At 43.1% G+C, this 22707-nt stretch overlaps 1 protein-coding gene across 2 annotated transcripts in view; it reads left to right on the forward strand.

Annotated features, from left to right (window-relative positions):
* The window catches only part of Foxo1 (forkhead box O1), a 78447-nt gene that overhangs the window by 40504 nt on the left and 15236 nt on the right, over positions 1 to 22707 (forward strand). The gene's annotated exons all lie outside the window — the stretch shown is intronic.

Here is a 22707-nt window from a genome sequence, read left to right on the forward strand (position 1 = left end):
GAAAACTTCATTTCCTACTTTTGTTTGATTAAAGAAATAAATACTAGTTTTTAAGTTCTAAAGACAAAGACTCCAGGTTTCTATGGAGTTTAACAAATGTGATTATTCATAGCAATATCTGCATTCCAGAGGCTGACTTCCAAAGGAAATAATATAGGTCAGATGAGAGAACCAGCTGAATTCTAGAAAGAGGAAGCTGATGTCTAACTGGTTTGCCCTCTGTAACATTAAATAAATACACATAGTTTTATCTGGAAGAAAACAGTGTCTCAGTCTGGTGGCAGGTGGCTTGCTCTCATGCATACAACTATAGGGATAACAATATTTGCAAACTAAAGAATAAAGAGATAAAAAATCTTATTTTTCCTGTTGCAACATTTTTCAAAGAAGAATACTCTCACCAGAGACCAGCTGTGGTGAGTAGCGTTGCCTCCCAGTGTCTATAGTAGACATAGGTATCTCTCTGCCGTTCTCTGCTGGTCACCTGGTATCTTGCCTGGTGCCAATTTCATGATTGGCTTGAGGCATCTTAAACAATTCTGATATAAATGGGGAGATTAAACATGTTTATATAACGACATATAATCCATACTGTATATTCCAAATATAAGTGGAATTTTAAACTTACTGATATCAAGCTACTTGTGAGATAATTGGAAGTTACACGTGGTCATATGTATACATTGATTAACATTTACATATACGATTATCATTCTGTGTTTGCCAAAGGGTTTGTATGAACAGTAAAATCGAGCACTCTGCACTATTAATTGTTTTGTTTGTTGAGATAGTCTCTGGCTTCCTGAAACTCACTTTCTAGACTAGATTGTCCTTAAATGTACTAAGATCCACCTGAGTTCTATCTCAGAGTGCTGGGTTAAAGGCATACTCCACTCATGCACATCGAAAGAATTGATTTTACTGCTTCTTCTGTCTCAGTTTTTATGCTGTGATGAAACAACCTGACCAAAAACACCTCCGGGGCTGGGGCTGGGGCTGGGGAGGCAGTATTTGATTATAGGTCTTCACGTCATCACAGGAAGTCTTGGCAGGAGCTGATACAGAGGCCATGGGAGAAATGTGTGCTCCTATGACTTTGCTCAGCCTGCTTTCTTCCAGCACCCACCACCACCACCACCACCAGTAAGCTATGGGAGATGTCGTCAATTAGAAAGATGCCTTGCGAGCTTGCCTACCAGCCAGTATTATGGGGGGGGGGGGGATTCTTAAAATTCTATCTCCCGAGGTGACCCCAGCTTATATCAAGTGGACTTAAAAAACTAGCTAGCAGAACTTCTTAGGTAGTGAGTGTTGGGTTTTTGTTTTATTTTTAAAGAGAAATTGCAACGATTGTTTCTATCACAGTCAGTACAGACTGCATTATTAAAACATCCTGGAGGCAAGAGAAGTGGCACAGCAGTTAAGACCCGAGTTCAGTGCCCAGTACCCACAAGGTACCTGACAGCCCTCTCTAACAGCAGCTCCAGGGCACCTGACAGCCTTTTTTTTGACATCTAAGGGCACCAGACATGCAGATCATGCACATACATGCATGGTGTCTTTAAAAGACAAGGGAAACAAAACATGCTGAAGCTGTCTTTGATTTTGTCCTCTCTGGTTGCCCTCCCTACCTGGTGTCTGTTCCCTAGCACTAAGCATACTCAACCGCCGGTTCCTTCCAGCCCCTCTTGGGGAGGAGGGTGAGCTGCGTGAGCTGGACTGGCAGCTTCCTTCTAGTTGCTCTGGGACCAGCTCTGCCTTTGTAAGGACACTCGTTCTTTTTGTTGTTGTTGTTCATTAGTTTTTTGAGACAGTATCTCTGTTTTAGCCTTGGTGTAAAGCCACCTGCTTCTGCATCCTGAGTGCTAGGATTAAGGGCATGGACCACCACACCTTTATGTAATAATAACATCAATAATAATACTATTATCTGTCTATTATTTGGACCTGGAGAAATGGCTCAGCAGTTAAGAGCACTGAATGTTTTCCCAGATGACCCAGCATCCACCTTGTATCTCACAACCAACTGTAGCTCCAGTTTCAGGAACTCTGACCCTATCTTCCCGCCTCCATGCATTCTACCAGTGAAATTAGTGCAGGCAGGCAAAACACACATACACAAAATAATGCTAACTGCTGAATGCTTTATCTAACCTATTTTATTTGAGAATTGTTCCATTTCTTCTCATGGCGTAATGATGAAATTGATTTAAAGTATGTACAAATAAAGGAGCAGTCATCATGAACAGTTTAAAGAACCTTAAGGGACAATTAATTGCCAGTGCCACAGATGAAAACTGATGAAGTCTCCAGCCAGCTTCAAACCCCCTTAAAGTGACGTAACTTACTGAGGCAGTGAGTGGATGTGTTCGGCATTTGTCTTCATGTCCATCTTTAATATCAACAACTGTAGAGCTTAGTTTGTCCCACAGATGTGTCTGGGGTCTTCACATGTGCCAGATAGGTCTCTGTCATGATCCTGGAAAGCCTAGAATGGCCTTCAGTGACTAACTGGTGTGTTGGGGGTTTGCAAATCAGCCTGCTGGACAGAACGGAACTCAACGTAATGGAGTGAAATGGAAACAGTTGTAATGTAAATGATCACGAACAGAAAGCATGGGCATCAAAAGGGCTGTATTTGCTCATGAGGCGTTTTTCTCACTTCTGTGTCACCTATGAAATATGATTCTTGAACAAATATGTTAAATATATATCTTCTACCCTCCACATCTAATGTCTTATGCTTGAAATTGGGCATAATTCCTCCAAAGTGACACTAGAGAGAAACAAAAAAGGTGAGCTTTTACAGTTTTCCATTAAAAGCTTGTATTCATCTTATGAAAAATTCTCGTAAGCAAACATAGTGGAATTTTTGGTTAAGGGCGAGTGCGTGAGAGAGACACAGAGAGACAGAGAGAGACAGAGACAGAAACAGAGAGACTGAGAGACTGATTTAAAAGCCCAAACCCCCTGTTCCTTAGTTGTTCATGTCCTACTCTTGTGCTCTTGTGCTCAGATTTGCCTTTAGGACATAAGGGAAAGAAAGTGTAATCTTTAGAATTAAAATGTAAGTTGGTTGGTGAATTTGGAGACTCAGTTTTTAAGTTCAAAATGTTAATTAGTTCCTTTCATAGATTCTGCTGTGTGTTTTCACCCAGTGCATCATGGTGCTAAAAGCTATGCATATGTAATTTTGTTACCGTAGGAAATGTATTCATATCCTTCCTAATCTTTCACCATGTAAGCAAGCCTCTCACTTGCTTTGTAGCAACACAAGCTCTTCACTTGATTCTCCTGCCTCAGCCTCCCGGGTGCCGGGGTTACACGTGTGCTGCCATGCTTGTCTAGGACTGAAGAGCTTGATTCTTTTCCCCCAAACCGGTCTTACCCTGAGTGTGTTAATCAAGTCCTCCATCACTGAACTATGCCTGCATGTATGAGAAGTCTTTCAATTATGGTTGTACAGTTTTACACGATAATAATAAACAGTAAAGCAAAAGTCTCGATCATCCTGGGCATGTGTGTTAGAGAAAGTGCCGACGTGTTTAATGTGATAAGTAGATCAGAAGGCTAGACTTGTTCAGATTTGTTTGATGGCTTCAGCAAGTTTGGTTTTAAATTTGTGTGGGTAATTAAAAATCAAAAGCAGACTAGAACATTTTAAACTGAAAATAATGTTTTAGGAGTGTTTTCTCTTTTTCTGTACATTACTATTTAAAAGTAACTGCTTAATGTGCTAGCACTTGCAAACTTGATTTTGATGTACAGAAATAAGTTCAACCAATGAATATGTACAATACCTTGGCCATGTGACTTGAGCAGATTAATCTTAGTTGTTTTTAAAAAGAGATTTTGTTTTATGTGTTTGAGTGTTTTACCTGCATGAATGCGTGTGTGCTGTGTGCATGCCTGATGTTCAGAAGAGGGTGTCGGGTCCCACTGAACTAGAGTTAGGACCTGAGCCTCTGTGTATGTGTGTGTGTGTGTGTGTGTGTGTGTGCGTGCGCGCGCGCACACGCACATGTGCATGTGAACATGTGCATTTGGGTCAGCCGTGTCACATGTCTGGAGGTCTAGGAGATTGAAGAACAACTTTGTAGAATTCATTCTCTCCTTTAATGTTTGAAGTGGGTTCCAGGGATCAAACTCTGGCAGCCAGGCCTGACAAGCAAGCATCCTTACTTGTTGAGCCATCTTGCCAGTTCCTCAAGCTGACTACTAAAGAAAAGGGCTAGGGTCTAGTTCAGTTGGTAGAGTGTTTGCCTGGCATTCATAAAGGCCTGCCTGGTTTTAGTCCCCAGCACCGCATAAGCGGTGACAGTCAGCTTGGTGACACATGTCTATATTCCCAGTGCTTTGGAGGTGGAGACTATAGGATCATAAATTCAGAGTCATCCCAGATTGTGTAGGAAGGTCAAAGCAAGTCTGAACTGCAACAGAAATTGTGTTCTCTGACCCGAAGAAGAGGGATGCTTTAGAACCCAGTTGCCTTAGAGCTAAATTCTCCTTTCGTCGTTTTGTTTTACCTATTCAGAGAAACACACCTCCTCTTGAATTCTCATTTAATGCCTTCCAGACTGCCTTAATGAGCAAGTTTATTTTTATTTCCTCATGCAGGGAAGTTAATGCAGTACGGAGAGATGGGAGACGGGTGCAAAGAAGGGAGTCACTTCACATACAGTAGTCTTAGATCCCACCTGGATTCATGGTACTTAGTTCCTTATTTTTGTAACAGTTGTGTACCCCAGGCTGGACTGGACCTTGTGACCATTGTCCCTCAGCTTCCTGAGTGCTGGGACCACAAACATGAATCACCAACTTGGTCCCTTTCCACCTTTGATTTGTAGAGGATTTCTTGGTGAAGGGAGTGCTGTTCATTGGTTGAAATCATCTTAAGATGCATGAAGAAACCTAAATGAAGAATTTGTTAAATGCAGTTGAACCAGAAAGTTTAGTGGAGTGCTTTAAATCTCACTGGTGATTTGTAAATTAGGTGAGAGCTGACATACCAGAATTATGCTAGGACTAAATTAGAGTTTGGAAGCCCCATTAACTCTTTGAGAGTACTGGGGTACTATTTAGTCTTCCCAAACAGTAATTTACTAAGTTTAGCATACCCTAAAGGAACTGGAAGACTGAGCAAGATGCAGAACCCTTGTGTCTCTGACTGTGACTCGGCAGTCAGAATGGGGCTTGAGAACAGGCATCTTTAGACTGAGCAACCTTGTGCAGAGGTGTTGCTTGCCCTGAAGCTGCCTTGTTTTTATCCTTGTCCCACTACGTCCGTCCCCGCCCTGTTGTGTGCTCTCGTTTCATGGTAGTGCTTTGCTCTCATAGCAATCAGCCTGACACCCCAATATCCACAAGCCGTCTTTGGAGGCCTGTGCAGTTCTGCCTGTCCAAGCCTCCACTGTTGCTGTCTCCACATCTCTTCCTCAGCTTTTTTTCTGGTTTCTGTTGCTTACCACTGTTGCACGAATAGTGTGAATAGTATTCACTACTACTTTTTTTTTTAATGGTTTTCAGTGTTAAGAGCCTAGGAAACTACCAGTTCCCTCTGCCTTCTCTACCCTGCACCACATGGTTTCATTTCACACCTGATCACACTCTAGTCTTCCTGTTTTGAGTGCTCTCTGCTCTAGGAAGAGCACACACATGGCTTTGCTTTCCTTCTGTCACTTGTCCCCTCACATCTTGACATGTGGCACTGCCTGAAAAATAAAGTCCAAGACCATTTAACCCCTTTTCCTGAGTTTGCCTTCTTACATCCTTCTAGCAACCATTCCCTACTCTGCTACCTTGGAGGTGCCCTCCATACTGGATATTTTATTTATCTCTTCTTTGCAATCATACTGCTCTTCAGAAAAAGAAACCAGGCTCCAGAAGGCACACAGCCCATAACTCTGTGTGTGAAAAAGGATGTATGCTAGCACTGTTTTTTTAAGTTGGCTATTTTTTATTTACATTTTAAGTGTTATCCCCTTTCCCTGTTTCCCTTCCAGAAACACACTATCCCATCTTCCCTCCCCCTGTTTATGAGGGTGCTCCCCCATCCACCTACCTACTCCCTCCTACCTCCCAACCTTACATTCCCCTATACTGGGGCATGGAGACTTGACGGGACCAAGGGCCCCTCTTCGAATTGATGCCTGACAAGGCCACCCTCTGCAGCTGGAGCCATAGGTCCATCTCTGTGTACTCTTGGGATGGTGGTTTAGTCTTTGGGAGATGGGGGTGGGGGAGGGGTCTGGTTGGTTGGTATTGTTGTTTATCCTAAGGGGTTGCAGACCCCTTAAATAATAGAGTTTCAAGAACGATCTTCGTAGCAGCTGCAGACAGCTGCTCAGGAACTGCCTGGTCACACTGGCGTTTCTGAGTGTTGTATAAATTAAACCTCAGTGAAAAAGGGTTTGTGCTCAGCATCTAAAATGCTGTCAAGCGGCTTATGTGTTGTTACTTATACAGTGCTGAAGGTGGTGACTGGCTTGTTGTAAGGGAATACCTGTCTCTTGAAAGAAGGAAAAGGTGCTTGTCAGTTGGAGATGCACAGATGACTTACTCCCTTCCTAGACTGACTGAATATGGTTAGGATTTGCAGACTGGCAGCGCTGGGACAGAATTCAAGACACCACTTCACCGTGAGCTGTATCCTGGGCCAGAGAGGTTCTGTTGGCTTTCACTGTGCCACTCACTGGAGGTTTATTGCTATTAGTATATTTTGTTTGATGGCTATTTGCTTTTATTTATGATTATGGTGTATTTTGTTTGTGGTGATTTTGATCTCCAGTAGAAATGGTGGAAGTGTGACTTAATAAATTAAGCAGTTACCTCTTAACTGTTTGCATATATTTTTAAAGTACTTAAGGGTCAGAGAGATTGTCGGCAGGTAAAAGTCATTACCGAGCAAGCCTTGTGACTTGAGTTAGGTCCCCAGAAGAAGAGAAGCAGTTCCACAAGAGCTGTCCTCACCTCCCTCCAGGTGTGGTGGCATGCACAGCTAACCACACACACGCGCACACGTGCACACGCGCACAGTCATCATAAAAACAAAGTACTGAAGGCAAGCTCAAGATTTCTTGTCCAGAGGTATTTTAGATAATAAAGAAGGATTTTGTTGCTGGGTGATGGTGGTGCACAGCTTTTCTCCCTGCACTCAGGAGGCAGAGTCAGGTGGAGCTCTGAATTCAAGGATAGCCAGGGCTACACAGAGAAACCCTGCCTTGGGGGCGGGGGGGGGTTGTTTTGTTAGAGAGGTGTGTCTTTGCACCTTGGGCTGGTGAGGTGTTCTTGACTCACCTTCCAGGTGCTAAGACTACAGACACACACTCACAGTGCTCGTTTGTAGGGAGCATCCTTGAAAAGAGGACTTACAGGTGAGCATGGTACAACTTAGTGCAGGACATGTACCGTATGTTACAGTAATGTGCATAGCAACATACTGCAGGAATGTTTTGGACATGGACTATATGTTACAGTAACGTGCCTAGCAACATCACTTTTTAAGGTGGGGTTTTTAGTTAGCATAGGAAAATCCTTTTAACAGAACTCTTAAAATTACCCTAACTTGTTTAAATAATGAAATACTGTTTTAGATGGCTCCTAAACATCTAGACTGGCTCCAAGGTCCTGCCTAAGCTGCTAGTCCTTGTGCCATGCTTGCAGTAGTCCAGGAGTGAACGCTTTAGAGATGGGACGTGTGAAGAGCAGAACAGGAACTGAACTTACAAAACTACCCCAGTCTACGGGAGCCATGACTATGTAAATAGTCTGTTCAAGAAACGATGAGCACTTAAGTTTGAGTATTCTGTGCTTGACTTCCCCCTCTGTAACAGCAGATCAGACTAGTCAGTTTTGTTGGAGTGTTGTTTTGTTTGTTTGTTTGAGAAGACCTCACTGGTTTGGAACTTACTATGTAGACCAGGCCAGCTTTGAACTTACCAAGATTCACCTGCCTCAGCCTCCAGAGCACTGGTACTAATTAAATAAGTGAACCACCATGCCTGATGATTTCATTAGTTTTGCTCCCTCTTCCAAATAATATACCAATGGAAAGGGATATAAATTTAATCAGAGTGTTTATGAAAAGAAATATAGAAATAAGTATTGTTTGTGAACACTTCCAAAACTAAACCAAGAAGTTCCACAGCATTTGTTACTGTACCCCAGACACAGCTTGACAAAATATCCCCAGTAAGCTAAAGTGAGCCAGGCTTACAGCAGCGTGCCTGCCCACTCACTGTAGCAGGTTTCCATTTGTCCCTAGTGGCAGCCTCCTGATTTCTCCTATTCTTTTCAATTCTCTAGAGAATGGCTTGACTGTCTTCAACCTCTGACAGCTTGGTTTGAAACAGAGAGACAGTACAGATTAAACCTAGAACCCGACTCTGAAGTTGGGAGAGCAGAGCCTTCTGGGAATGGATCCCTCACACTCCTGCCAGCTTTAACCTGGTGAGCAGGAAGGACAGGGCTCTGCCCACTGGCTCCTGGGCACACAACTTTCTGTTTGGGTTCTGAAGTACCAGACTGCTCGTTAACTTTGTTAGTGAGGATTTTATAGCACCAGTCTCCTAGGCACTAGGACTTCTGAAAGGCCCTTTAGCTGGGGATGGCGTTCATGCCATGGAGAGAGGAGAGAGGCTTTCACACCATCCAGAAAGGGGCTGGTAGATATGCACAAGGCTTGCTCAGCAAGAGCTTCACTTGCTGACAGTCTCTCTGGCCCTTAAAATGCAGCTCTGTGGCTTCCTAGTAGCTCAGAGTTGCCATTTACATTCAGACAGAGGCCTTGTAGAGGCCATGGTTAAGTTGGCCAGATGGTGACGGGCTCTCATTTTTAGGTTCTGGCCTTTTGTGAGTGTACCTCAAACTAAGAAAAACAAGCCCAGGAGACTTGAGTATCAGACCTGTGTAGGGATTACATGGAAGTTCTGCTAGCAGCCATTGTCGTGTTCCTATCACCTCCCTAGTGGGAAGATCTCAGAGAATGAGGGAAAGGTCCCAAGTCTACATGGTAGAGTTTCAGTGGCTTCTCCTTGGTAATGACAGTCCCAACTGTGTCACAGGGCACTGTTAACAGAAGCTTGTTAAAAAGGGAAAGGCTGGGTAGAAAAGCATTAACAAAATGTGACTATGTGTAAGCCATGTTCTTTCTTAACCTCTTGTCTCTGACATCCTCCAGTGGTGGGCTGTAACTTGTAAATATGCCTCTGTAAACCCTTTCTCTGCCTAGTTCCTTTTGTCTCAGGATATGTTATCACGGAGCCAGGAGAAGAAACCGAGAAACCTTTTATCAAGGCACTAGTACCTTTGTACTCATTTCCCCATGTTTAGGAGGCGGACTGGAGTTGACTTAACTCTTTGTTAGCGAAGTTAGGAAGTCTTAAGTCAGCTTTTATAAAATGGTATGTGTTGTGGTGACAGGGTACCTCAAATGCATCCCCAAGTGCAGATTATCTCAGGATATAAAGCCCGGGTTGTCTGCTATATTGTAGTAGATTTTACTGGAACCCCGAGGATTCTTTAGATAACTAATGTTTGGGGAGCTCTGCTTACCAGCTAGGTAGGAAGGCTGGCTCTAGAAACCTGTCCTAGGCCTCAGCCTAGGTTGTTACTCTCCACTGTGGCCCCTCTTCAGTTGGTCTGAGCTGAGTTTTCTTTCTCAGCCTGTGGGAGGAAGTCTTAGTACCATGTGTTCAAGTGGAATCTCTAACCAGAAAACTGTCCCCATCACTGTAGGGCAGCAGCAAGTTACCAGCCATTCCTTCTCCTCAGTGGACTGCAGAGTGGCACTGCCAGTCCCATCTAAGGTTTCTTAGAGCCGGAGAGCATCATGCTTTTTATACACAGATGTTAAAACCAGAAAGGAGAGGGGTGGACTGTAGAGAGACAGTGATTAAACCCAAGAGACTGTTAAAAAGCCAGTGTATGAAGTAGAATTTAGCTGGAAAGATATGATCTTAACAGTTAATAGTTTTTAAAATCTGACTGTGAGTGTCCCACCAAAACGTCAGATGAAGTATCCTGCTGCCCTCGCATCAGTTTACTTGTAATTGATTTAGAGAAAAGCTGCAGAGAAGGCTTTCCTTGTGGTAGGTATATTGTTAAAAGTGGAATGGCTCTTAGTGTGTGTCACTTCTGTGCCTACTGGGCCTTTGCAGAGAGCAAATTTGTGTCGGCAGACTGAATTAGATAGAGCCTTTGGAGTTCTGGCTCTGTGTTAGCATTGGTTCATGCTTGGCATTTCAGAGTTCTGGTTGTGAGCTCCCATGTTCTCTCTCTGGGACCATCACTTGTTGGTACAGAACACCACCCTTATTTCCTCTCTTTTGGTTGGGTTACTAAGAAAGGGCCTTCCCTAATTTCTTAATTCTGGTGTTGGTAGCGTTTAAAGTTTCTTATATTCTAAGTTGAATAGGACACTGAGTAGCAAAAAGGCTCTAGCAAGTTACTGGCTGGAGAATGCCTCCTGGTTCTTAGCTGCCCGGGCAGCTTCCTGTCTTAGACCCCATGCCTCTTTCCAAGGTTGGCAAGAAAAGGGGAAACTTAAGGCAATCTCTCTCCTCTGTACCCTTGTCAAATGACAAGTGTCTCTCATACCCTTGACTTAAATCTGGGAGGAGGTGCATTTTGAGGAATGATCATTTTGGGGGGGGGAGTGTTTCGGGGACAGTGGCCCCCTAGAGTCTTCATGTAAGAAGTAGCCCTGAGTCTCAGCAGAAGCTGACTGTCCTTAGGCCACAGTGGAGGCTCTTCCTGTAGCCTTGTTTGCTTTACTTGGCTTAGACACAAGATGCTACTCAATCCAGCTCATTGTTATGTAAGAATAGACCTAATTGGTCATTTTATGCTATTGAGGCTTACTCTTGGACAGAAATGACATCTTAGAAAACATTTTGTTACATTTTAGTACCTATTGTATGCACAGGTCCAGGCATAGCTGGGGGACTCTGAGGAGCCAGTGCTCCTTCCATTGTGTGGGCTCTGGGGGTTGATCCTGTGGTCAGGCCTCACAGCAAGTGTCCGCTCCTACTGAGCCATCCTGCTACCACAGAGGTGACAGCATCTAAAGAGTATATTGAAGACTTGTTTCAGAGGTGTTATTCAAGGGGTAGGGCAGGAATCTTAAGGGCTCATTTTGATATATAGACTTCCAGGAAAACTCCCCCCCCCCCCCGCCACCCCCCCCCCCGTAATTGCACTTTGACAAAAGAGCAAGGCTTTTGTAACTCCTCTATGCTATTTCCTTCCTCACCTCTTTGTTTCTGAGCAGCCTTAAATATTTTGGTTTGGGCACTGTCTAGGCATGCTCCAAGGACTGGCCCAGAGACTGTGAGCTCTGTGCAGCCCACCCCGAGCCAGCAGAGCTCTGAGAGCTGCCCTGCTGCACACGTGCAACACACATTTCCTGTGTCCCGGCTCCAAACCAGGCTGCAGTGACGCTGTGAGATCGCTTTGAAAGACTTGATGATCTGTTCTGATTTCTTTAGGAGGTAGTAGAGTCATTATTTGACTTATGTTACTGGTTAATTACCCAAACTGGAGCATGTTTCCTCTTTCCAAATTGAGTGTTGAGAGAATAACAGAAACCAAATATTTTACAACACAGATCTTTGAGTTTAACTCTGAAATAGCTCTTTACTTTGCAGTACTTCTGGTTTAGTGACACTTACTACTGTGTACTGTCTATTTTTAGCAAGCCTTGAATTCTAAGTAAATAAAAAATTAACTAAATTGGTTTTTAAAATAATACAGACTGTACTTTTTTTAGTTTCCCATGTCCTAATTGGAAAAGAAGGTCTTACTTGGGATAGAAATGCAAATTTTGTGCCAGTCTCTTCTTTGAAATTGGCAAGCGTTGTATTGAGTTGTTTATAAGGATAGAAATGTTTGACATTTCTTTTAATGCACATTCTTGCTGTCATTTTTTTAATTGACATAAAAATTGTACACATTTAAGAGGCACCAGGTAAGTGTGTCCATATACTTGCATTGTGTAATGTTCAAGTCAGGGAAAAAAAAAGAATATCTGGTCTCTTAAATATCCTTTCAAAAGCATTGACGGTCTTTACTGAAATACTCAGCATATTATCCTCATGTTTTGTCAGCCTGCCACCCAGAAGGTTCCCCCCTTTAAGCTATAATTTGATACTTTCTGCCTAAGGCCCTCCTGACCTCCAGTAACACTGCTCTTTCTGCGTCTGTTGAAACCAGCGTTTTTATATTGCATACCCTGATGAGACTGTATCTGTCTTGGCTTAATATAATGTGCTTCAGTCTGCCCATGTTTAAATGGGTTAAAAGGGCGTTGTCCTTTTCATAGCTGAGTAATATTCCGTGGTGTGTTTGCCTCGTGTCTTTACACTTCCGTCAGTCACCACCTGTCTTAAGGACAGTAGGTATCACTGGTACTTTGAGAGCGTTTCTGCTTGCTCTGCTTGTTACTGATTTAGTGTAAATTTAGTGATTAGAAAAGTCACATATGTGCCCACTTGACTTCATTGAAGATTTATTTAAGGCTTGGCTTGAGTAAACCTGGACTTTGGAGTTAATAGATGAAGGGAATAGAGGAAATTTTATTGTGTTCTAGTCCTTTTAAATGGTTCCATCTTTTTTGTTTTTTCTATTTAAATTTTTGAGTCCAATAAATACAATTTGATCATATTTTTCCTCCCCCTATCCCTCCCTCCCAGCATGTCCACCGAGTTTTATATTCCCCTCCTCACTCTGAGAAACAAACAAACAAAAAAACAAACCAGAATCCTCACAAACCAGCAAGATAAAAAAATGCTAAAACAAGACAAAAAGTCCTCAAAAGAGCATGGTTTGTTTTGCATTTGCCAACTACTCCTGTACACTTGGCCTGCTCTGCGGTGTGATTGATGTGCCTGCGACACCTGTTGGAGGAAGCATTTTTTCCCTTTGCTAGCAGACATAAATTGCAAACTGCTTCCTGGTTAGAGGTGGGGGTAGAAGCACCCATGTCCCCTTCCCACTCTCAGTCCTGGGACCCCGGCTGGTTTGAACTTATGTGTGCTGCCACAGCCTGAGTTCACATGTCTGTCAGTCCTGTTACATCTGGAAGACAGTTCCCTCAGAGCTGTCCTCAACTCCACCTCCTGCCCTGTAGCTCCCAGGGTCTGAAGGGGAGGGGTTGATGACAACAGCGCATTTAGGACTGGATGGATGCTCCAGCTGGGCACGGAGATGCACGGCTTTAATGCCAGCACTCAGGAGGTAGAAGCAAGCCAATCTTTGAGTTCAAGCTCCAGGCCAGCCAGGTCTACACTGTGAGACCCTGCCTCAAAGAGTGCTCGAGAGTCTCTCAGTCTCTAGATGTTGTTCACGTGCGTTCTCTGTGTTAGGGTATGGGAATATGTTCTTAGGAGTCTTGTTTGTTTGTATGTATGTATGTATGTATGTATGTATGTATGTATGTATGTATGTATGTAAAGCAGAATACTAGGCCTATTTCTCACCCAGTTTTGGGTTTTGGGCTTCATCTTATGGTCACCTGTTAGCTTAATAAGTTTCCCTTGAATACAAAGATGTAAGATGTGTTCGAGTAAAAATTGTTTCATGGTCTTGATTCTGTTAGATGTTTTGGTTTGGCAGTTATGAAGGAGTGGAGCCATTTTTCTTTTGTTTCTACTTGGTGGACAAGAGAGAAAGGAGTGTGGGTTCCAGCTTGTCTCACTTGAGATTCTCTTGCAGTGTTCAGGTGCTGGCACAGAAGCGAGTCTTGCTAGTGAACTAGGCGGCTCTGCTTTACAGACGCCTCTGGCCTTGTTGGGCAGATGGTTGAGGGACTTTTGTTTGGCCTGTTCGAGGGACACCCTACCATTTGGACAGGGTAAAAATGAGTTCTATGTTTTTCTACACGTAGCTGCTGTACTTTAAATGGGTTTGTACAAAAGTGGAGTATTCCATTTGGCTGATAAATGGCTGAACCTTCTGTTAATTGTTCAATGCTTAATATCCCCAGACCTCACTGATAACGTACTTTCTATGTCCAATAGTGTAAAAATCATCTCTGTCTAGAAAAAGTTATTTTTTGGTTCTCATTCAGAAGGGATGCCCCATGGCTTGCCCTAGGGAATCAACCTGAAGTCTTACAGAGGCTGGAAGCCATTTCATTCACCCAAATTCAGTTTTAGAGATGAGGGCAGAATACCTCAGCTGCTAACTAAAGACAGCACTTTAATTGGATAGATTCGTAGTAAGTGTCTGTGTAAGGAAAGATTTTTGTTGTGTTTGCCTTTCCAGAACATGTGGTAGAAATTGAAAAGGAATGGGGGAAGAACTGAGAACCAGGGCAGAAGCCTACAGGACAGAAAGTGATCCACACCTTTGTGGAAGGGTGGCTTTCTGCAGCTTTAGAAGGAGATGCTTTGAGCCATGCTTATGATCTTTATGGCTAATATTCATACCCCTCTGTTTTCTGTTCTGCGGTCCTCCCTTACCCCCAAACAGTAGTTTTTAATTGACTCTTCAATCCAGGGTAATCCAACTTTTAGCGAGATAAATGACATTTGGGGTTCGCTTGCTCATTTATCCTTTTCTCCTTCCTTCCTTATTTGTGTTTGAAAGGAAAAGATTAAACTTTTCTAGTCAATTTGGATAATTAGGATTTTTTGCTTGTCATTTTTGTGTCTTCTGCGAATAATCAAAGCTCCCACTGCCTTTTAATGCCTACCTTTAACTGTGGTCTCCACTGTTTCTTTGTTTGGAGCCCTTCTAGGCTGAGGTCAGGCAGGTACACATGCAAGCAGGTGGTAGGAGAAAAGTGTGGAATAATAAGCCCTTCTGACAGGATCCATCAGCTCAACGTTGGTGCTGTGGGTGGAGTTATTCTTAGAGCCCCAGTTTGAAGATGGTTGTGCAAAAACCCATCTGTACTGCTGGTTGCCAGCATCTCTGGTACAAATATTGTCGTTTGCTCTTGAGGCAATCTGCTATTTCAGTCCTAGATTCAGTTTTATAATGTGCTGAGCAAAATAGCGGGGGGGGGGGGATACCTTAAGTGGTAGTGTAATCTTGAGTTTAAAACACGCAGCAGCCGTGTTTCCAGTACAGGGTTGTTCATTGTCTCTCCTTAACTCACCTGTAAGCATAATCCACATTTATTTATTCGTGCTTGCCTGAGGCCTGCCTCCCTTGTCCTGACTGCAAATCAGTTCTGTACCTGCTGAGAGGAATGATGGCGCTTGTGCTGACACAGAATGTTTACTTGGGACTTCTTTTAAGATGTACTCTGTAAGGTTATAACGCGCCAAGCTCTTTTGACTGAAAACATGAATGCACTCAGAAACTAGTGGGCATGTGAGTCAACTTTACACATAATGAAGAAGAAAGGCAGCCACTTCATAAAAAAAAAATATATATATATATATATATATATATATATATATATATATATATATATATATATAGGTTTATCTCACAGTTTGGGAGGCTGGAAGTCCACAGAGCGTGTTACAAGGTCTGGTGACGCGGGCACTCCTTCCTTCTCTGTGTCCCATCATGTTGTATAAGTATGTCTTCTGTAAGTCACCAGGAATCAGTCTTGGGTTTTCTGCACCTGTGACCTAGTCTAGTCCCTTTTCAGATGCCATTCTCTAATCACCACAGTCTGTGACTCACCTTCTTAGCATGAGTGTGAGGGACAAAACATGATTGAACTGTGCTGTGTCCATAGCACTTAGTTACAAAAATTGTCAAATGTGACACTGCACCACTGTTCTCTCCTGGTGTCCTTCACTGTCCTGGCTTTGAAAGTTAAACTGTCATGGAGGCCACCAAACACCTGGCAGAGCTCTGCACAAAGCCCTGTAGCGGGAGTGTGGGGTCTCTAGAAACTGGGCATGAGGTCTCACTGCCATTTGCTGGAACTTCGTCACAAAACTGTTTAGAAGGAGAAAGCACATCGTCATGTAGGAAGTAGTATGTTTTCTTCTGTTTCTGGCTTTTGCACTTTCTTTCCAGCCTGATGCACAGTGAGGGCCTATCTGACTCAGTACATGTATGACAGTATGACGTATACTGTATGACAGTATGACTCAGTACATGTACACACATAACTCAGTACCTTACAGAACAGTGTCACACTTAGCCTTCAAAAGTGCTGGCCCTGAGTCTCTAAGTAGATTTTTATGACTTTATGGATTGTGATCTAGAGTTTTAGCCTGGGGCAGCCCACATTTTTCCATGACCTTCAAGTGTTGGCCACAGCCCTGAAGTCAGGAGAGAGGTGAATGCATCCATATATGGAATAGTCATCCTGGGACAGAAACGGGAAGGGACTTCACAGTCTGCTTAAAGACACGGCAGAGGATTTAGCTAGTTAAGTCAGTAGTCACTCTTGGTCTCAGACATGGAACTAGTTAAAATTACACAGTAAACCAGGCAGCTCTGAGAAACACTTTAAGTCCTCAGTGACAGACTAGACATGATAGTTTGATACTTATATTTGGCTGTTTAAGGTGGGAAGGCCAATTTTCTGACCCTGTGGGACCCCATAACTAGTTGTCTGCAAAGCTCCAATCTCATGAAAGTTAATTCCACTTCATTTCCTCAAATATGAATCTCACCTTTAACCTAAGTTGGCTGGGTTTTCAGAAATACAGAAAAATTTGGATGTTGGTGATAGTGGTTATTTTAAAAAGCAAAAACAAAACAACAATAACAAAACAATTTATTCCTTAATATCTTCCTTCATTTTTGTGAGAGTGTGAACTGATGTGATTGGCTGGGCTTGGACTGGCTCGGATAGCTTTCTCCCACCCAGGCAGGTTTTTGCTGGTTGGCATAAGCAGCTGTGATCTTCTCAGACTCCGGTGTGAAGTTAGCTAGCTCTGTGTTGAAAGGAAACACTGCACATTAAAAGGGAAAGCGGGGGAAGACAATTCCAGGAAATTGAAAGGTGAGTTTGGCATTCCGCATTCATTAATGTCGCTTCTAGTGTTCTTTCTGAAAAACAGTGATGACTTCAGAATACACTGGCTTCCATCCACTGCCTCATGATTGTATTCAAGGATATCCCTTCTTAAACATCTAGTAAATTCCTTTTACTGTTTGATACTGACTAGTAAAGAGTTCTGCTAACCTCATGCTTCGCAGAGTTGACGGCCATGTGCTCATATTCACTTTTCTTCCTGTGAAACACAGTCATGTGGAATAGCATGGCTGCGCTGAAAAGAGTCTTGCACATGAAGCTGTCTAAACCCAATGGATATTTAGTACAGATTCCAGGTCTTACTCCATACCAATTGAATCCTAGTATCGGAATGTCTCTATAAAGCTTTCCTGTCATTGCCTCGACTGGTAACCGCTCAGTTTGAAGCTGAGGAAAAGGAAATTTGATTAGTTGTGTTAGGTAATTGGGTTGGGAGTAGCAGGAGGAGAAACTGTCTTGTGATGGGGGAATGGGGTAAGGGTTGGTCTTAGGAAGCCCTGGGCGAGGCCCTGGGTGAGAGGCAGTTATGTTTGGGTGCTGACAACGTAGGTGAGCTGAGCAGTTTGAAGATGGGAAGTAGAGCTCCCGGCCTTGAGGTTTGTAGCTTCTGCAAAGGTGAGTTGTGTGGTATCGCAGTCTCGGGGATGTGCTTGAAGCTTCCGAGTGCTGCTCCACTGGCTCATCTGTGTCAGCCTTACCAGGAGTCAGAGCAGCTAGAACTCCTGCCTTTTGGCAGCCACTAAGTTCAGAGCAGAGGTTCTGGGGCTGCTTTCTGAAGCCTGGGCCATGGCTGAGCTGATGGATGTGGGCCCTGAAGTCCTTTGTAAAACTGCCGAGCCTCTTTTAACTCACAAAGTTGTTACTTAGTACAAATCTCATTCAGTAATTTAATTTTCTTTTTTTTTAAAGCATTATATTTTTGAAAATTTTCCAGGTCTCATAGTCAACACTAAAAGCAGGAAATCAAAGCCATACAGATTGAAAACCTTTCCAAATTGCAGTGGAAGGAAGCTTTGAAAATGGGAGAGATACAAGAAGCTGATGGGGAGTTTTGTTGCCTTTTTAGTATAGAGCATTGGCATTGTGGGAAATTATTAGTTGACTAGTCCTGTATTACTTATGATATCAATTGCAATTTCATAAGAGGAATTGTTTCTGCTCACAGTGAGTGCAGTTGGTCCACTTTAATCCAAACAGGTGACAGTTGAAATACGTAGCATCAAACAGGAAGCAGATGGGGGCTAATTTAAGTTCTGTTGGTGATGAAAGGGTGACTGACCAAGGAGCAGCTGGTTTACAAGTTTGAACACAGATTCATGCTGTTGTATAAGGGAAGCCCCTTCACATTCTCCTGACTCTTGGGGGTCACAGCCTGTGTCTCAGCAGTAACTAGGAAGGCTGTGTGGCTCTGTGTGCTTGCTGTGCCTCTGAAGCACTCTCTTCAGGGGTAATGGGGAAGGGGTCACAGCCCAAGATTCCTTGTCCTCTTTAGCATGTTTTGGCACCCGATACACTACCCAGATGAGATAGTGGTCTTTTCTGTACCCTCCAACAAAGTGTGTGTGTGTTTGGCTTTAGGTTTGCTCTGTCCCAGCCTCAGTCTTCTCTTACAGTGGTATCAAACGTGTTGGTGTCCTGGCCTAAGCTAAGGCCTATGTCTGCCTAACCAAGCACAGTGTGGTCCTGAAGCATGTGCCCAGTGGGGCTGTGGCTGAGAGGTTGCAGCTTCTGTCCCCTGCTATTACTGTCACATAAGCACAAGAACAAGGTCCTGTGTGGGCTCTGTGGACCATGTGCCAGCGACATGAAGGGGGTAATACTAGGAGGTTTGAAATCTGGCCCCAGTACTGTAATAGGTGTTAAGTGCACATGGGGAGATAGAAGCTTGGAGAGCAGCGGAGTCTGGGTTTATCTGACATACTGGTTTGCCAAAGGGGGGGGGGGGTAATGGTGAGTGGGTGTTTATCTTCACAGGCTCTGTAAACTTCTTCCTCCTCTCAGCTTGCAGAATGTCTGCTGTTTCTTAGAAAAGTAAAAACCTTGGATACAGTTTGCAAAGGACAGCTTCTGCTTAATGATGCATACATCATATTCTTGTTTGATTTTATGAGTGTACAAATTCATAGGTGTGTTTCACCGCATTGTTCTGTTTGATAGGCACTGTTTCTGAATGATTGAGGAAAGGGGATAGGACTTTTTTGTTCTTTTGGTTTTTTTTCTACACTATTCTGTCTATGAAAGTTACACATGAATTAATGTTTTCACAGCAGCAGGACAAACATCCACAGAGGTAAACTACATAGTAAAAGTTCTCAGTACATTCACTGTACAGAGGCTTGTCATTGCTGAGGTGAGAGGGGTGTGCTGGGGAAAATGGAGGACTAGATCAAGATACATTGTGTACATCTGTGCAGATGGCAAGGAATAACTTGAAGTATAAATAAATATATATGTATATATAATTCTTTTTAAAGATTTGGGCTGGGACATGGCTTAGTGAGTTAGACACCTGCTACACGTGGGACATGCATTGGATTTCCAAGATGCACATGTTGGCAGAGAAACTTGACTGCCACAAACTGCTCTTTGACCTCCCATGCTTGTCATATGCATGTGCCAGAGACACATTTAATTTTAAGAGGTTTTAAAGATAATTTTAAATAAAAGAATTTCATTTATTTTTCTTGCAGTAAATGGTATGTAATAGAGATGTCATGTTGTAGTAAAGATGTTGTGGTTGATGCCCACTCTCAGATATACAGAAACTTCATAGAATCAGAAGCCATTTTGCCCAGATTTGTTCTATTTGTCACTGAGGGGAAAGCCTGCCTGTGGGCTCCTTTTCTTCTGGGCTTAATTCCCATGACCCCAGAATCCACCACTTAACCAATGCATAATGACATTCCTTTCTCTGAATATTGTTGCAGTCGTGGCTGTTTTGCTATTTGTGCTGGATGTTTTAAGATTCTTTGTATCATTCTGCCTTTTCAGCCAATCAGTTAAACAGTTTAACATAAGCTCTTAAAGAGGCAGAAGAGAATTGGTCCGTTTTTCTATTAGAGTCATTGACATTAGCCTAGTTTCTTGTGTTTGGGGAAGGGCAGATGACTCCTTCCCAGTCAGTAGTGGGACATGCTTGCATTGACTGGGTTGTCTTTGTCCTTCACAGACCAATAGGCTCCACTCTCTCATTTCTGCCATCAAGGTCCACACAATACTCAGGCTTCTTAGGTACCGAGGTCAGGTGTGTGTGCTCTTTGATAAGAAACTTGGGCAATTCTGAGGCACTCCAGCTGGAGACCCCCCTTCTGCTCTGGGTATACTTAATCTCACAAATGCCTTTGAAACACTTGTGTCTATTACAGTTAATATCTCTTGTGGGCAGTTAGGGCAGGCAAGAAAGCAAAACATAAGATTAAAAAAAATTATCCAAAGTCACGACTACAAAGAAGATAAAGTCAGGGTTAAAGCTCTTAAAACCACTTTTATTAGCATATATTAATTATATATGAGTTCTATTACAATCTTTTATACATGTACATAATGTATTTTCATCATAATCCCTGTCTTGATTAGCACCTATTAGATCTCTTTTTTCTAAGATACGTGCCACTAGATGTTGGTTTTGTAATATAGTAGGTCATGAAGAGCAGTTAGAGAAACGACATCTGTGTGTTTGTACTTGCACACACTGGCAGGTTATTAACCTGTCTAACCTCTATACCTACAAAACAAAAAGCTGTAAATTAATAATGCAGTTTGTTTAGTTTTCTTTGCTTTATATATAAATTAGCACAAAACAATTTATCAGAGCTTTATTTTAAAAATAAATAAACCTCGTTTAAGTTTATATCTCAAGTAGGCTTCCTTAAATGAATTCTCTTCACCACAAAAGGAGCCATTACTTCTGAAGCACACACGAAAGAATGCTAGACCATGGTGGGCTGTTTCATGTTGGAAGTACTAGAGGAGGGAGAGCTCTCTCTTGATGGTTAAAGAAAAATGTGTTCTTTGGGAAACAGGGAGCCCACAGGGCACACTTAGATGGTCACTGCTGGGAGCTGTTTGTCAGTGGAGACAGGCCTGACCACAAGCTGGCCACAGATAGTGTTTGTCCTGTCAGTGGCAGCCTCTGCCTCTGTTATGTTATACCAAAGGGGAATTTAAATAGAACCCACTAACATTCTCTCTCTGCTGCAGAACCAGCATTCTAGGGGGGCATTTATCAGGTCGATAGGTAAAGGTGCTTGGCAGGTGTTGCACCTGAGGTTTCATACCTGCACCAGACCAGGCCGATCCTGTGCACTTAGTGCGGTGCATGACGAAGCACCTTCCCCCACACAACATCCTCACTGCCGCCACCTTCTAAGAAATACTTAACATTCAACTTGACTTTAAACTGTTGTCTTGTCATTTAATGGGGAGCTTCCAAAAAGGTCAGGTGTGGAGGTCTAAGGCCAGTTTTCAGGAGTCAGTTCTTCCCATCTACTTCTCCATCTTGAAGTAAGTTTCCTTAGACCAGACAGAAATGATATGACATGGCGTTACTTTGCAGTGAAGACGCAAACCAAATACAGTATCTTAGAACTGATTCACAGTCTTCCGTCCCTGTTCCAAAACCAACTTGCTTCTCATCCAAGTGAAGTTGTTGCAGGCCTTTATGTGTCACAAGTTTTTTTGTATCCGTTTTTGAATCCCAGAGATAGAAATCTTTTACTTGTTATTTTGTGAGATAGGGTCATATGCTAGAAGCCAGAATCCTCTGCTGAAGCCACCCCAACATTGGTGCTGCATCTGCACTACCACATCCAACTAACAACTGAAATGACGGGAGTGAATCGGGCGCTCCCTCTCGGCACATGCTCAGCTGTCATCGTGAGTTGACCTACAGTTACAAAATATTTGAGCTATTTCTTAGAGTCTCTTTGTTTGATGATAGCTGTGACTTTTGGGTGTCCCTGCTTTGTGGAGGAACAGAGGAATGACGTCAGAGGACAGGCCTCCTCATGACAGGCGGGCAGGCGAGCTCTCAGCTGAGGAAGGTCCCTGCCACTGCCACTAGCTTTTACAGTTGAATTCTGCCCGTGCACTTCACAAAGCTGCATGAGGGAACTGAGGAGGACGCCCATCTCCATTGAGACTCACTGGTCCAGGCCAGCCATGAGTCTGTCTTGATCTTAGATTCTTTTCAGGAGCCTACCAGAGTTTGTTGTCAATATGTCCATTTGTGATAAATAAGTCGATGTTACGTTGTAAGGCATTATTTACCTGATTTCCTTTAAGCTGTTCAAAAACACCTGAAAGATTTGGGCACTCCTAGATAATAACCTCAAGAAACAAAAATGAACCATCACAATGTTAGAGCTGAGTTTGTGTGCCAGGTGTTGAGAAGAATAAAATGTTTGAAAACAGTAGACATCACGAAGGGAGGTTTTTAAACTTGTTTTCAACAAATAGTCTCCACTCCAGCATCTCCATTTTAAATGTGAGGGTGGGTAAGGGGGAACAGAGCCTAGTCTCATAAGTCATGAGACAAAAGATGAAGGCCAATTGAACATAAACCCACACCATTTTCAGTTTGGCAGTGTTAAGGGTGGCCCTGTGCCTGGAGCCTATCCTCTTCACACAGGCTACACTGACATTCTTAGACCAAAGATGTGTTTCAAGTTGGAGACAGCAGTCTTCTTTTTAATTACTGTGTGTGTGTGTGTGTGTGTGTGTGTGTGTGTGTGTGTGTGTGTGTTGGGGGTGGGTGG

The sequence above is a fragment of the Rattus norvegicus genome, chromosome 2 (assembly GCF_036323735.1).
Source record: "Rattus norvegicus strain BN/NHsdMcwi chromosome 2, GRCr8, whole genome shotgun sequence".
Taxonomy (NCBI): domain Eukaryota; kingdom Metazoa; phylum Chordata; class Mammalia; order Rodentia; family Muridae; genus Rattus; species Rattus norvegicus.